The sequence below is a fragment of the Oryctolagus cuniculus genome, chromosome 20, assembly GCF_964237555.1.
Source record: "Oryctolagus cuniculus chromosome 20, mOryCun1.1, whole genome shotgun sequence".
Taxonomy (NCBI): domain Eukaryota; kingdom Metazoa; phylum Chordata; class Mammalia; order Lagomorpha; family Leporidae; genus Oryctolagus; species Oryctolagus cuniculus.
The window spans coordinates 31,570,473-31,587,331 of record NC_091451.1 but is presented as its reverse complement, the minus strand read 5'-3'; the positions used below and the strand labels follow the sequence as shown (position 1 = coordinate 31,587,331).

The following is a 16,859-nucleotide window of genomic DNA, read 5'->3' as shown; positions in this document are numbered from 1 at the left end:
GTCTGTATAGATCTTTGTTGGAAAGATGTGTTTCTTGTAAGCAGCAAATAGATGGGCTTTGTTCCTTAACCCAATCAGCCAATCTGTGTCTTTTAACTGGACAGTTCAGGCCATTTACGTTCAATGTGACTATTGATAAGTGGTAACTTTGCCCTGCCATTTGCCAAAGATAAGTTCTAATATATGCTTTGAATTCCCTGTGATCTTTTGCTGTGAGGTTTCCTTCCTTTACCTTCTTTCATATGGATGACCATGTTTCTGTGTTTCTGTGTGCAACACATCTTTAAGCATCTTTTACAGGGCTGGACGAGTGGTAACAAATTCTTTCAATTTCTGTTTGCTATGAAAAGTCTTTATTTCACCTTCATTCACAAATGATATCTTTGCAGCATATAATATTCTGGGCTGGCAGTTTTTCTCTCTTAGTATCTGGGCTATATCTTGCCATTCCCTCCTAGCTTGTAGGGTTTCTGATGAAAAGTCAGCTGTGAGTCTGATTGGAGATCCTCTGAGAGTAATCTGACATTTCTCTCTTGCACATTTTATAACCCTACCATTCAACCCAGCCATCCCACTACTTGGAATTTACCCAAAGGAAATTAAATTGGCAAACAAAAAAGCTGTCTGCACATTAATGTTTATCGCAGCTCAATTCACAATAGCTAAGACCTGGAACCAACCCAAATGCCCATCAACAGTAGACTGGATAAAGAAATTATGGGACATGTACTCTATAGAATACTATACAGCAGTCAAAAACAACGAAACCCGGTCATTTGCAACAAGATGGAGGAATTTGGAAAACATCATGCTGAGTGAATTAAGCCAGTCCCAAAGGGACAAATATCATGTGTTCTCCCTGAGCAGCGACAACTAACTGAGCACCAAAGGGGAAACTTGTTGAAATGAAATGGACACTATGAGAAACAGTGACTTGATCAGCTCTTGTCCTGATGGTTGATGTACAATGTAATACTTTATCCATTTTAGTATTTTTTTTGTTCTAGTACCATTGGTTGAACTCTGTAATTAACACACAATTATTCTTAGGTGTTTAAATTTTCACTGAAAAGTGATCCGTGTTAGGAATTTGGAAAACATTATGCTGATTGAAATAAGCCAATCCCAAAGGACAAATACCACTTGTTCTCCTTGATAGGTGACAACTAACTGAGCACCAAAAAGGAAACCTGTTAAAGTGAAATGAACACTAGGAGAAACGGTGACTTGATCAGCCCTCACCCTGACTGTTGATGAGCAACTTGATATGTTATCCCTCTTAGTATTTTTTTTTTTGTTTGTTCTACTTAATACTTTTGGTTGAATACTGTAATCAATACACAATTCTTCTTAAGTGCTGAAACTTAACTGAAAAGTGATCTCTGTTAAATATGAGAGTGGGAATAAGAGAGAGAAGAGATGTGCAATCCGGGACATGCTCAAGCTGACTTACCTCAAACGGTAGAGTTAGAAACATACCAGGGGATTCGAATTCAATCCCATCGAGGTGGCATGTACCAATGCCATCTCACTAGTCCCAGTGATCAATTGCTGTTCACAATTGATCATAATGATAGGACTAAGAACCAAAGGGATCATTTAAACAAGAATAGTGTCTGCAAATACTAGCTGATAGAATAAAAAAGGGAGAGAATGATCCAACATGGGAAGTGAGATACACAGCAGACCCATAGAATGGCAGATGTCCTAAACAGCGCTCTGGCCTCAGAATCAGCCCTTAAGGCATGCGGATGTGGCTGAAAAGCCCATGAGAGTATTTCAGGCATGGAAAGCCAAGACACTCTGGGGAAAAAAAAAAAAAAAAACTAAATGAAAGATCTCCACGAGTGAGATCCCAGTGGAAAAAACGGGTCATCAAAGAAGGAGGTACCTTTCTCTGAAGGGAGGAGAGAACTTCCACTTTGACCATGGCCTTGTCTAAAAATGATCAGAGTCAGTGAACTCAGGGGGCTTCCATAGCCTCGGCAGCTCATGACAAGAGCCTAGGGTGATTACTGAGGCCATAAACAAGAGTGTCAATTTGTTAAGTCAACAACAGGAGTCACTGTGCACTTACTCCTCATGTAGGTTCTTTGTCCTTAGTGTGCTGTACATTGAGATTTAATGCTATAACTAGTACTCAAGCAGTATTTTTCACTTTATGTTTCTGTGTGGGAGAAAACTGTTGAAATCTTTACTTAATGTATGCTAAACCGATCTTCTGTATATAAAGAGAATCGAAAATGAATCTTGATGTGAATGGAAGGGGAGAGGGAGTGGATAAGGGGAGGGTTGCGGGTGGGAGGGACGTTATGGGGGGAAGCCATTGTAATCCATATTCTGTACTTTGGAAATTTATATTCATTAAATAAAAGTTTAAAAAAACAATGGCCCAAGTGCTTGGGCCCCTGTTGCCCCAACAGGGGTCCTGGATAAATCTCCCGGCTTCAGACAGGCTCAGCTCCATTGATTGTGGCCATTTGTATAGTGAACCAGCTGATGGGAGATTTCTCATTTTGTTTCTTTCCTCTCTGTATTTCTGCCTTTCAAACAAATGAGTGACTCTTTCTAAAAAAAAGAATTTTGTTCATTTATCTTTATCTGGTACTGTTGCCTTTTCAGAGTAACAGTGGCACTTATTTGTATCATATATGATTCTAGCACATACTCAAGGAAATTTCATATACATGACAGAGAATCAGAGGTCATTTGTCCTATATTTGATACAAAGCATACCTGGCCATTGTACAAATCTTCCTGAATGTTATGGTCGGTGTATAAGAAGGATATGATTACTATAAGAAATATGTAGTGATTATAGCTGTAAGTTTGCAGTTCTGGAAAATTACACAAAAGAAAAGTTAATATTACCCTTTATTCAAGATCCATATAGGACGTTATTTTGCTATACATCCATGAGACATTTCAAACCCTAATAACTCAGAAAAGAAAATGCTTATTTATTCCTTTGCTATTTTGTTATAGTGCTTTGCTCTAGGGAACACTGGTTTACATCATTTAGCCTCAAGCTACATCTTCTGGAGGCAGAGATACAAAGCTAAAGACACAGTTTCATGCCACAAGGAACTCCAAAGCTCACGATGAGTGATGAAAAATAAAGGAAAAATATCATGTAATAAGTCTTGTATATAAAGATATGAACCTTCAGTGAAATCTATACAGATGACTTAGAAATGTTTCCTGGAAGGTTCTAAGAATAGGCAGAGATTGGATAAATATTACAGATGAAAAAATGCTAGAATGAGGGAAAAGGTAGAAAGAAGAAAGACAGTCCAGGAAAGGTAAAAAACATGTTACATGGGAAGGAGACATGTTACTTCCAGTCGTCTCATATTTCTACCGTACTGTTTTTCCCTGGTACTTGTCACCAAGCCACCAAATCGCAAAGATTTTGAGAGAGTCATGTATTACTAGTACAGATCTCCAAAGCCCAGTATGATACTGAAAAGCTAAACATCATTTTTTCAATTGGAACGACAATGTAAGATAGGACAGGCCAGCAAGAATCAAGCAAAAGTCTCGGGGGTAAAAGGACTGGCAATTGTGAGAAAATGATGATTTACTTTTTGAAAGATGTGGTTGATACAACTTTTTAAGTCTTCATCTTTAACTTTCTTCATTGTCCTGTTTTGAATTGAGACATAGCTCTAAAGTGACAAACAGAAGGATAAAATTCAACCAATAATGAATGAAGATACATAAAATTAGTAAACTACAGCATCCCTAATAGCATCTGTAGTAATAGCTTTATGTAGTAATCACTTAACGCTAAATGCTTTATGTGTTATGAAATTTATGTCTAAGTCACTTTGAGTGCCTTGATATATACATCAGAGTATACACTCAACAATTCTAATTCCAGGATCAACTAAAATCTGCCTTTCAAGCTAGATCCCAAGTCACAGCTACTCACCCATGTGTCTTTGCCACAGATTCTTTGCTGACATGAGGAGATACTCCTTCTTTTTCATGTATTCAACTTCATATTGCCTAAACACAGTTCATGTCCAACCTCCCTATAGGAAATAACAAGTGATTAATTGACCAGGTATCAGAAACAAAAGTTGTAAATTCAAGTCCAGTCTATATTTTTAACAGTATAACTACAAACAATTTAAACTATGTGAACCTTGGTATTCTAATCTGTAAATGAGGATAATCTACTAAATTTCATGAGTTTTTCTTGCATATTTGGTAAGATTCCTAAGATGCTTATCAAAAGGCCATAATTTCAAATGTAGGCAATGTTCTTGCAAGTTCAATTTTTTGCCAAAGAATCTATTCATCTTTCTCATAACTGATGTCCAGTTAATTTCCTTATTAGTTAGTTCAATGCCAAAAAAATCTTTCACTTTTTTTTAATCCCATTTTGGGTTCCAAATGGGTCATGTTAACTTGATCAAAATACTCTACATTTTCATGTTTTACTTGTAATGTGTACATGAAATTTGAGCTCTAAACCCATTGATCATGTATGGTTGTAATATTATTGGCAGATTTCTAAGTTATTTATGTGCATCACCTCTTTGATTCTCACAGTAGGATGAGGTAGGTATGGTTACTATCCTTGATGTACCATGGGACCATGCAGTCTTGCAAGCCTTGTTACTTGTCTGAGGTCACACAATTAGAAAGTGAGGGTTGGTTTGGGATTCACACTCAGCCCATCTAACGCTAAAGCCCCTGCCCCCTTTTCAACATCCTGTTCTCTTAGCTTTAATAATATCTCACTCATAGCCACACAACAAAGGGAAACCAACTGAAACAACTAAATTTAATATGATTAACCACTGGTAAGTGACCCATCCTTCCTTATCATGTCCACAGGGGTGCAAAAGGTCAAATAAAACAGTGTGTCTTATAAGGTTATTGCACTTCCTTCATTTAGTTCCTTTCAGACAGCACTGTCTTTTCCTCCTTTAGTCTTTGATCAGGTACCTCAGATTTATTGTTGAATAACCAGGATACCTCACAATTCCTGGAAGACAAAACATCACAAACAATTGTTACATAAAGTAGTATTGGTGATAGAAATTTCGTTTTTAAAATGTGGTACAAAAACTAGAATATATAAATTTGCCTCTCGAAATAAGTTGGTATTCCCAGTAATGTAGGCTATATAGTGAAGTGTAAAATTTACATTTTTGTAAATAACTAAACACTATCCAACTGTTACTTCTGGAAGTATATCTTTGATTTAAAATTTTCACCCATTTTTTTTAAATTTAAGAAACAATGAAAACCCCATCATTTCCATTTTAATAAACTCTAAGATACTAAACTATAAATGTAGGCACCAGTTACTATGTTACAACTTGGAACATGAAACAAGGAAGTACAATTCTTTTTCCTTTGTACAATTGTCATCTCCAGGCAATGACACACAAAACTAATACTAAAAAATGATGTGTAAATGTGAGTGAAGCTTCGAAAGGGGGACATTACACCAACATAAATGTGTAATCATTAATTAAAGGGGAGAGTTTTCCAAATGAGCATTTCTCCCTGGAGTTCACTTCAAGTTGTGCAATTCCAGTGTAGATGTCCAAATTTGCAGGACTACAGGCAAATTCTTGCATGTGAAGATCCTTTGCTCTCACAACTGTGTAGACCACCCGCAGGCAGCTGAACCTGCTAAGCACAGGAAACAGTGGGGAATTGGTGCCTTTTCTCTGCTACAAAAATTCAAGCCAAAAAATAAATGAATCTGGATGCATAGGAATGCTTTCCTTTTCAATCGTCCAAGGTGACCTTAAGCAGAAGCAAAACAAAAATGTTTTTCTCTTCCTAAAGAAGATCATTTCTCCTTGAAACAACATATGTGAAAACACTTAAGAATTCAAGCATTCATCACACTGAACTAGTGTTACTGTCCAAGGAGGTATTTATCTGCAATGAGAAATGCGTAACACAAAATGTTTAGATTATGAACACCTAATCCTGAAAGTTTTCTCTAGAACATATTTCTTTGCACCCTTTCTTATGCACCTCAACACTTCCTGCAGCCACCAGTTTCTTAAAAGCTGGCTAGAAACAGTCAAGAATTCGCAATTTACTAACAATGCAATGGATTTCTTACACCAGATCAAAATGTAAATGTGCAAACCAAAAATTCATTTAGGAGGTTGGCACTGTAGCATAGCAGGTTAAAGCCTTGGCCTGCAGTGCCTGCATCCCATATGGGCACCAGTTCGAGTCCGGGCTGCTCCACTTCCAATCTAGTTTCCTGCTAATATGCTTGGGAAAGTGGCAGAGGATGGTCTAAGTCTTTGGGCCCCACCACCCACATGGGAGACCAAGAAGAAGCTCCTGGCTCCTGGCTTTGGATCTGCTTAGCTCAGGACTTTGTGGCTACTTGGGGAGTAAATCAGTGGATGGAAGACCTCTCTTTTCTGTCTCTACCTCTCTCTGTAACTCTGTCTTTCAAATAAATATTTTTAAAAAATTCACTTAGGTGGTCAAGACATTTCAGTGTTAAAATATCTCTATAACCATAAATGTTCAGTATAATAAAAAAACTTCTAAAAAGTCTTCCTTTATGCCAGAATGATTCACATAACAAATATACATTGTAATATATAGTAAATTACATTATAAAATGGTTTGAGAATTAAGACCCTTCCCCTCAAATAGAAAGTCTTTCTTAGTCAGCTTCCTTTTTCTGAATTACCACAGTTCTTACATCTCTTGTAGAATGATTCTATCACCTTTACTAAAGCTCCTGTTACTTATAAAATAGAATTTTCCTGATTCACTTTATTTGTAAAAATTTGAAGACATTGTAATGTGATATTACAAAAAGCTCTCAACGTTATTTACTAATTTCATCATAGAAATATAAGCATTTTCTTGTATTTCTTTCTATTCAAAGAACTCATGTCACAATCTAACCCATCAGACCAGAATTTCTAAACTACAACAAGAGTTTATCTACTCTATCAATTTGAACCCTTAGGTCTTTTTCCTTAAATATGTAATATTTTTCTGTTATCCTATATCATTGCCAATAAGAATGGGCATTTAAGAATAAAACGAAATAATAAGAAGTTCTAGTAATAGGAAGCACACAAATTATAATTATAAAGATTATAGATTTTATAATTCAGTTTAATTACATATTAAATCCTATTTTTGTAGATAAACAGAAACATCCTATCAAGTACACACAGGCACAATCTTTTTTTTGAAGATTTTTATTTAATGAATGCAAATTTCATATGTATGGCTTTTAGGGATATAGTGTTTCTCCTCCTCATTCCCACCCTCACAACCCCACTCCCATCCCAACATCCACTCCCTCTCCCATTCCGTTTTCCATTAAGATTCATTTTTAATTGACTTTATATACAGAAGACCAACTCTATACTAAGTAGAAATTTCAACTATTTGCACCCACATAGACACACAAAGTATAAAGTATAGTTTGAAGACAAGTTTTACCATTAATTCTCGTACTACACCTCATTAAGTACAGAGTTCCAACACAGGGAGCAAGTACACAGTAACTCCTATTGATTTAACAATCAACACTCTTATTTATTTATTTTTAACAGGCAGAGTTAGACAGTGAGAGAGAGAGAGAGAAAGGTCTTCCTTCCGTTGGTTCACTCCCAAGTGGCCGCTTCGACCAGCATGCTGCAGCAGGTGCACTGCGCCAATCCGAAGTCAGGAGCCAGGTGCTTCCTCCTGGTCTCCCATGCAGGTGCAGGGCCCAAGGACTTGGACCATCCTCCACTGCCTTCCTGGGCAACAGCAGAGAGCTGGACTGGAAGAGGAGCAACTGGGACAGAATCCGGCACCACAACCAGGACTAGAATCCGGGGTGCCAGCGCTGCAGGCGGAGGATTAGCCAAGTGAGCCATGGTGCTGGCCCAATACTCTTATTTTTGACGTCAGTGACCACCCATGGCTCTTGACATGAGCTGCCAAGGTTATGGAAGCCTTTTGAGTCTGCAAACTCCATTGGTTTTTAGACAGCGCCATATGAAAAGTGGAAGTTCTCTCCTCCCTTCAGAGAAAAGTACATCTTTCTTCGATAGCCTCTTCTTTCCACTGGGGTCTCACTCACAGAGATCTTTCATGCAAAACCGTTTCTGCACTGTGTATTGGCTTCCCATTCCTGAAATACTCTCATGGTATTTTCAGTCAGATCCGAATGCCTTACAGGCTGATTCTGAGGTCAGAGTGCTGTTTTGGGTGTTTGTCATTCTATGAGTCTGCTGAGGCACAATCTTAGAAGCTCTTAAATAATGTTATCCTATTATGTGTTGTTTTTATCGCTTCAGGTGGTATATCAACATGCTCCTGAATATGTCCAAATAAAGTGAAAATAAACTCAGTCAGCCTTCCAGAATAGCACTTTATTCAACTCTAACCATCCGCATATTTGAATCTCTCCAAATCAAATCAATGATTTTTTTCCATTTTTATCCGGATGGTGATGTATTTCATACCTCAGAAACAAATGTAATTGCACAGTCTAGTGGATGTACAATGGAAAAAAATAACAAAAGGGGCTCAGAGGATACAAATGATAATGTGAGATTAGTAAAAATTATAAAAATTATTATTTAGACATATCTAAAACATCATCTAGATGTTCAGATTACCAGGAATACTTAATCAATAAATTAATCAATGTTCTCTGTGTTTTTCCCTTTTGCCTTGATAGTACCCTGTACATGCAATAGCTAAAGTCCTTGTCTTTGCTCAGCAACCATTTCTAGTTTTCTGCATCCTTGTGTGTCAGTACTCTTTTGTAGATAACAAACTACAACAGATTTAGCAACCAAAAGCAATGTGGATACATTCCACATCTGCACCTTACTTGAATCCTCTATTTGGAGTCCATCAGGTCTAAAATCAAGGTGATGGCTGAGCTGCATTCTCACCTAAACAGTTAGGAAAAGGCTCTCTTTCAAATCTCCCTTGCCTTGTTGACAAAATTAATTTCCTTGCAGTTTTATATTTTATGGTAGTTTCTTTCGTCAAAGCCAGCAACAGAGTATCTATATTCAGAGAAGGATTCACCTGATGAGGTTGGGCCTACTCAGAATAGTACCCCGTTTGTCATAAAGTCATTGGATTAATCACATCTGAAAAATTCCCTTCCCCTTTTCATTTTCTATATTCTGCTGGTTTTGTGCAAGTTTGCATATCACTCTCATCCTTGGGGGTGGCAGGAAGACCATTTTAAATACTGTCTACCATTCATCAAATAGAGGATTTATCATCTAATCTCCACCACCAGCCACTTCCCTATGTACAAATGACAGTATTGATGATGCAAAATGTATACAACTTTTAAGTCTTCAAAATTTCCCTAAAAAATTTATTTTACTGTGGTTAAGAACACTTAATATGAGATCTATCTTCTTTGCACATTTAAAAAAATATTTATTTATTTGAAAGCTAGAGTGAAAAAGACAGCAATAGACCAAGATATATATTTAGAGAAACAGAGGTCTACCACCCACAGGTTTACTTTCTAAATGCCAATAACAGCTAGGACTGGGCAATGCAGAAACCAGCAGTCAGAAATTTCAAACTGATCTCCCATGTGGTTAGCAGAGGCTCAAGTATGTGGGCCATCTTCCTCTGTCCTCCCAGGTGCATGAGCAGGAAGCTGGAAAGGAAGCAGAGTAGCCAGGATTTGAAATGGCACTATAATATGGGATTTTTGTATGGCAAGCAGTAGTTTAACATACTTCTCTAAATCCTTGGCAAACACCATTTCATTCTATAAGTACACAACTTTGAGATATTTTAGAAACCTCACATAAATGAAATCCATCAGTATTTGTCTGTGATTGGCCTATTTCATTTAGTATAATGTCCTCAAGCTTCAGCTATGTTGTCATGCATTGCAGCATGTTCCTCTTTTTAAGGGCTGAATAGTATTTCATTGCATGCTTATAATTCATCAAGGAAATGCAAATCGAAACCACAATGATAGATCATCTCACATGTATCACAATGGCTACTATCAAGAAAGGAAGAGGAAACAGCAGTGGCTGCAGAGAAGAAAAATTTTGGTGAAGAGGGGAATAAATTAGAATTCTTGCTCACTGTTGGTGTGCTGCAGAGGAGAACAAGGAAGATGTTGGTGAGGATAAGAATAAATTGCTATCCATGATCACTGTTGGCAGGATTACAACATAATACAATAGTTATGGAAAAGAGTTGGGAAGTTTTCTTAGTCTGCACTGGCTTCAAAGACAAAACACTACAAAAGGAATGACTTACAAAACAACAGAAAGCTATTTCTCAGAATTGTAGAAGTTGAGAAGCCCAAGATCTGGCACTGAAAGTTTGTCTGGCGAGCATCCGCTTTCTGGTTCCTAAACAGCTCTCTCTCTGTGTTCTCACATGTTGAAATAATGAGAGCTCTCTGGGGTCTCTTTTATATAACGGCACTAATCCTATTCATGAGGTCTCCTAATCACCTCCCAGAGGCCCCTCTTCCAAATACCAACACATTGGGATTTAGGTTACAACATATGAATTTGTGGGCAAAATGAATACACATTCTTTAATAGATCCCCCACCCCGATTATAAATAGAACTCCCATATCATCCAGCAATCTCACTCTGACTATTTATGTGGATAACTGAAATCAGGATTCTGAAGAGATGTTAGCACTCTTATGTATATTGCAACACTATTCCCAGTAGCCAAGAAGTAGAAAATAGAGATTTTTTTTTTTCCAGAAAAGCAGCTCTTATCTTTGAAAGCCTTGCTGCAGATCATACAGCTGAAGGTGCCCGCACCAGGAGATTCCTTAGGTCAGGAATGATGTTAGGATACAAAGTGCAAGACTGCTCACACACAGTGTGGATGGGACGATGCTCATCAGAGGCTATCTTGTGCCAGGTTAGGAGGTGAGGCTGATGAAACCCCATCCACCCTCATCACCCTGCCAAGGACTTTCTGCAGCTGCTATCAGTGACCTTGTTACCCCAGCAGCACTAAGACAAGAATTTCTATTTCCTACTTCCAAGAAAACGAACATAAGAGGAGCACACACAATCCTAATGTATCTGTGTCTTCCCTCTTAGTATAAGCAGCATTAATGAAATTTCACATATTTGAATGTGTTTAATCCTCTAGACGTTTCATTTCTAAATATGTGTGTGTCTTATATTCAGAAATCAGGATTTTATCCTGGATTCAAAGGGGGATGAATATTTGTGCTGTGTTTTTAGCAGTAAAAACATAAGAATGTATCTATTTTCTTATTTGAACTTTCTATCACGCTCAATATGTACAGTGCTGCCCTCTTAGCACTTTGTGAGCTGTGCAGATTCGCTGTGACGTTGCCAGTTAATTCTACAGCATGAGAAATTAGTTTGCTTGCCTGCAACTGATGGAAATTTACTTAAGGAGCCACAAAATTGATGGTACAATCAGGGTTATTGGAGTCATTTCTAAAAGAAGAAATAACCTGAATGTGAACTCATCATGCCTCTTCACCCACACAACCACAGACTTATGCAACAGCTTTTCAGGTATGCTGACACTTTCATTGGAATCAAGAACAAATAGATTATGCTTTTCATCTTTACCTTTTATACAATAAACCTCTCCGTGGGGACAAGCAGTGGAGTGATCTCATACTTCTCTATTCTCATTCCAATTTTATTACAATGGTGTAAATGGCACCTAGCTTCCCTCAGGACCATGTGGATGTTGTACACTCTCTCTTAAAAACCTTGTGAATACTTGGATTGCCCACATTAAAAGTAAGAAAAAGCAGTCATATGAAATCACACCAATATGTAAGGTATAAAGTAATAATAGTCTTACTGACTTAATCATACAATGACCCCGATAATACCTATTGAACCACTACTATCACATATAGGGCATCTCTTCAAAATTAGCAACATAGCAAGTACAATAAACAGTCCTCTATCTCCTACCCTCAGGTAGGGTAAGGAGGATTATTGTTTAGCTATGGTGTTAACAAAGGTCTTTGGGGCCTGTGCCATGGCTCAGTAGATTAATTGTGGTGCCAGCATCACATATGGGTGCAGATTCTAGTCCCGGCTGCTCTTCTTCCAATCCAGCTCTCTGCTATGGCCTGGGAAAGCAGTAGAAGATGGCCCAAGGACTTGGGCCCCTGTGCCCATGTGGAAGACCCAGAAGAAGCTCCTGGCTCCTAGCTTCGGATCATCCCAGCTCGGGCCATTTCAACCATTTGGGGAGTGAACCAACAGATGGAAGACCTCTCTCTCTCTCTCTCTCTCTCTCTCTCTCCCTCTCACTGTCTGTAACTCTACCTCTCAAATAAAATAAATTAATTTTTTAAAAAAAAGGTCTTTCCTATAGAGGTGACTTTATGCTACACACTCATGTGTTTATCCATTACTTAGTCCTCCAGTAGAATGTAAACTTCTTAAGTATGAGGACGCCTTACTTTTTTTAATTTTAAAAATTATGGAGAAATACATGCCACTCAAATTTGCCATTTTAAGCATTTTGAACTATACGGTTCAGAAGTATCAAGTACATGTATTCACATTGTCTTACAAGCACCATCACCATCCATCTCTAGGACTTTTCATCTGCCCCAACTGATGTGAAGTCATAGTTCATGCCTATTCCTCCCTCTGCCCAACCCTGGGAAGCTACCATTCTCCACTTTGTCTCAGTGACTGTGCCTGTTCTACTTAGTATAGTTACTTATATTTGATAAAATTATGGGAATTATAACAATATTTATGAATCATTTGCTTCACTTAGAATAAGGTTTTTAAGATTCATCCAGGTTGTAGCATGTGTCAGGTGTCTTACTTCTTTAAGGCTGAATAATATTCTACTGTACGCATATGCCACATTTTGCTTAGCTATTCAGGCATCCTTAAATGGATACAAATGGAGAGGCAAAAGTGTAGGCACTCACAAAGAGGTTAATATGAGTGGAGTGTGACAAAACAATAAACAGGGGTGTAAGTTACACTGGAATTGGCAGTCTCACGTATCATATAGAATCTCACAGCCAAACAAGCACACTAAGTTTTATTCTATGTGATATGAGAGGAATGGGAAAGTTTGGCCCAGAAAAGTAGAATGATCTGATTTATCTTTGTGGAGCAAGAGTTAAGTATGGGTGGAAGAAAGACTCGTTAGGAGTCTATTCTAATAGGTCTAGAGAGAGGAAGAGATGTAGAGAAGATGAAATGTAAAGATTTGGAAGGTAGAATCAATAGCATTATGGCAGATGGGAGTTAATAATGACACCATCAGTTATGGATCTAAAAGACTGTGGGAAGAAAAGATTCAAAGTGGGGATACTTATAAAGATTCTATTACAGATTTATCATTTTTGAGGTCTGTTATACACCTTAGCAGAAACGTCAAGTGGACATAACGCATGGAGTTCACAGAGATCAGAACTGAAGATATACAATATGAGTCATCTGTGATGTACTGGTGATGGTTAATGCAGAATTGAGTCAGACAGACAGGAAGTGATCTCTGGAGGTGACAGAACAGGGGAAAGGGCCCAACGTGAAACTCTAGACAACAATTGCATTTAGAGACTGCAGAAAAATTCATAGAAGCCAGGGTTATTGTTCGTATCCCTAGTCTGCATTTACACTAAACTAGCATCTTTTTACTTTTTACTTGAACTCTTTATTTGGTGGAGCATTAAGCCCTTGGCTGTAATGTAAATTAAAAATAAAAATTATCCAAAAAAAGGAAAGAAATAAAGAAAAGGGAGAAAGGATAGAAGGAAGAAAGGAATATCATTGTATTCTTTGAAATGTATCTATGAACTATATTGAATCTGTTAAAACTTAAAAAAAAAAAAAACTGCTGATTGGGCAACTGACCCAACAAGCCTGCTTCAGAAAGAGGAAACCACTAAAAACACAATCAATAAGCACAGGCAGTGGCCAATAGCAAGCCACCGAGAGAATAGCATTGAGGACATGAGGTTGGGCAGGATTCGTCATATTTTTGGTGTATTCAATCAGTCATCTCTCGCAATACCACCAACACTCAAAGACTTTTAATTTAGCACACCTCCACAAAGAGCATCAGGACATCACATTAGAGGAAAGAAGAATTTACAACACACTGAGCATTTCCTTGAAAATAGTTGAGCTTCCTGAAGTAGACTTTTTCCCTCCTCATAGACTCATTATCATTAATTGCCAATTTAAATTTCCAGTCACCTCTTGCTAGTTAGTGGAGTGTGGGCTTAGGAGGAAAGTTACAGCAATTATATAATTGATATGTAGTTAGATCAATTATAGAGTAAACAACCATATTTTCTTTGCAGAGCTGAGTATTAGTAAGTCAATTTTCCCTGCTATGCCATTGAAAGAAAACCCAGCTCTTCAAGCTAAAGTATCTCAAAGAATCACTGATCACCCCCATCTCTCCTTTTCCCTGATTCCCAATCTGTCACCAGTAACTTTGTATTATACATCTGACTTCTTTAATCAACCCCTTCTTCCCATTTCTCTGGGCCATTACAACATTCTTCTCACTAGTCTTCTAGGTTTTCCTGATTCTGAATCACCTTCCAATAACTGATTCAGTTTTGTGATTTTCATTGTATTGATTCCTCAGTTTTTAGGTTCCTTATTGTATGAATAGTAATTTTTCACTTGCATGCTGTGAATAGTGAGACAATGGTTCTTAAAATAGGGTCCTCAAGACTAGCAGTATCAGCATTCCCTAAATGTAGATAGATAAATTCTTGGTTCCCACCGTAGACTTACTGAGAATCAGAAACTTTTGGGATTGGAGCCAGGTCATCTGTCTTCTAACAAACCTTTCAGATGATACTGATCCTGGTTCACTTTGAGAAGCACTTTTCTGAAGGAATCCTGGAAGTAACTCAAGTGTCATCATTGATTGTGAAGAGACTCTTGGCAGGAGGGCTCTGGGGAGGGAGTAGGCAGAAAAAGAAAGATTCCAAGCTTGCCAGTGATATTTCAGATAGGAAAAATCTGTTCCTATTGTTCTGCACAAACTTCTACTTAATATAGCACTTGTGTAATTTATGAGGTTTAATCAAGATTTTTTTCCTTCCTCCCCTCCTCCTCCTCCTCCCCCCCACCCCCCTCCTTTTCCTTCTCTCCCTCCCTTCTCTCCTCTCTCTTTCATTTCTTTTGGTTATGAATGGCCAATCGTTCCAACACCATTTGTTGAAAAGACTGTCTCTCCTTGTATTGGTTTTGTGCCTTCGTCAATAATCAATTTTTTGTGTGTGTATGGCTCTATTTCTAGGTTCTCTTTTCAGTTCCATTACTTTATCTTTTCCTTACTGTTAAGACCACATCATTTTGTTTACTGTGGTTACATAGCAGGGATAAATATTGGATGGGGTAATTCTTCCCACTTTGTGCTTGTTTTAAAAATTGTTTTAGCTATTCTAGATCCGGGATTTCCACAGTAATTATGGAATAAATGGATATTTCTGCAAAATATGTTGCAAGAATTTTGCTAGAAATTGCATTAAACTTATGGATCAGTTTGGGAAAGAATAGGCATCATTAATATGTGCCTATCTATTTATTTAGATCTTCTTTGATTTCTTTCATTAGCATTTTGTCAATTTAATTATGTAGGTCTATATACATTTTGTTATATTTATACACATATTTGACATTTTCTCTACTGTTGTTGGTAATATGGTATTACTCCTATATTGTTCATTTAGCAATTTAGCATTTAATCTTATTGTTAAATATTTTTATTAATAATAATTGTACAAATTGGCATTTCAATGTGTTTTTACAATGTGTGCTGATAAAATCAGGGCAATCAACATTTCCCATTTTTTAACATTAGTTTATAATTGAAGACTTGGAACTTCTTTCCATTGTTCATAAAATATATGCTAGGTTATTATAAACTATAGCTTCCTCATTATTCTGTGTAACACTGGGAACTTATTCCTTTCATCTAAGTCTGCTTTGGTATCCACGATCCAAACTCCCTCTCTTAATTTTCATGTGTTCATTGTCAGCATATAGAAATGTGATTGATTTCATTTGATCTTCCATCCTGTATCATCACTGAACTCATTTAACAGTTCTCAGAAATTCTTTGTTGAATGCTTTGCCTAATGTTTTGTAAATGAAGAATCTTATAAGGATGTCTTTTAAAAAGACTGAGGAAAATTTTAATTAAAAGATAAGTTTAGCTTGGTGCAAAAAATTAAAAGTCCATGAATATATTTTTTCATAATACCTGTTTTTGAATGCCCCTCTTATATTCCTCAACAGAAAATATTCAAGTCCCATCACATAACAGCCCAACTTCATTCTGCAGGGTCATCCCAGTGTCATTTATTCTCAAATGACCTCCTCTCCTAGTGCTGTTGTATTTATTAATTATGGTTGAGAACTCCCCGCCTCATCACCTGAGATAGTTTTTAAAAATGTAGACTCTGGAGCTGGCATTTTGGGGCAGCAAGTTAAGGAGCTACTTTTGACACCAGCATCTCATAATCAAATACAAGTTCAATTCTAGGCAACTCTGCTCCAGTCAAGTTTATTGCTAATATGCCTGGAAATGCAGTTGGAGATAGTTCAAGTTCATAGATTGTGGCTTTGTCCTGGCCCAAACCTGGCTGTTTTGGTCATTTGGGGAGTGGACCATCCAATGGAATAACCCTTTCCCATCCCTGTTGCTCTGCCCATCCAATAAAATTAATAAATCTTCTCTTTAAAAAACTAGATTCCCAGGGATTAATATAAAGTATTTCCTGAAAACCTACACTTTTAGTGTGGTATCTGTGATAATTCTTCAAGGTGCTAAAGTTTGAGAACAATAGGCTTCTGCTTACATCAAAGGAAATTATCATTTTTCCTGA

The 16,859-nt window shown here is 37.4% G+C and overlaps 1 long non-coding RNA gene across 1 annotated transcript in view; it reads left to right on the top strand.

The window, feature by feature from the left end:
• The window catches only part of LOC138847332 (uncharacterized), a 105,923-nt gene that overhangs the window by 61,746 nt on the left and 27,318 nt on the right, over nucleotides 1-16,859 (top strand). The window lies entirely within an intron of this gene.